We start from the raw sequence: 265 nt of genomic DNA on the forward strand, positions 1-265 counted from the left end.
GACTGTGGGATGTGTGGGCACACACAGGAGGATGTTATGGTGATATGTGTGAGCACCTGATGCTGGGAGATGTCTACCACAGCCCACGGATGAGCTACAGAACACTGAACACCCACCCCCAGCAAAGAGGAAAAGGATGTGTCACAGCAAGGCTGACAGTGAGGCACAGCTCATCGTGGTCCTTGATGGGTTCTCACAGTGGTATGCAGTGCCCTGAATTTGTGTCTGCCCACTCACTCATCAAAAACAGCAATCCAACTCTAAA

The sequence above is a fragment of the Passer montanus genome, unplaced genomic scaffold, assembly GCF_014805655.1.
Source record: "Passer montanus isolate IOZ18808 unplaced genomic scaffold, ASM1480565v1 scaffold49, whole genome shotgun sequence".
Taxonomy (NCBI): domain Eukaryota; kingdom Metazoa; phylum Chordata; class Aves; order Passeriformes; family Passeridae; genus Passer; species Passer montanus.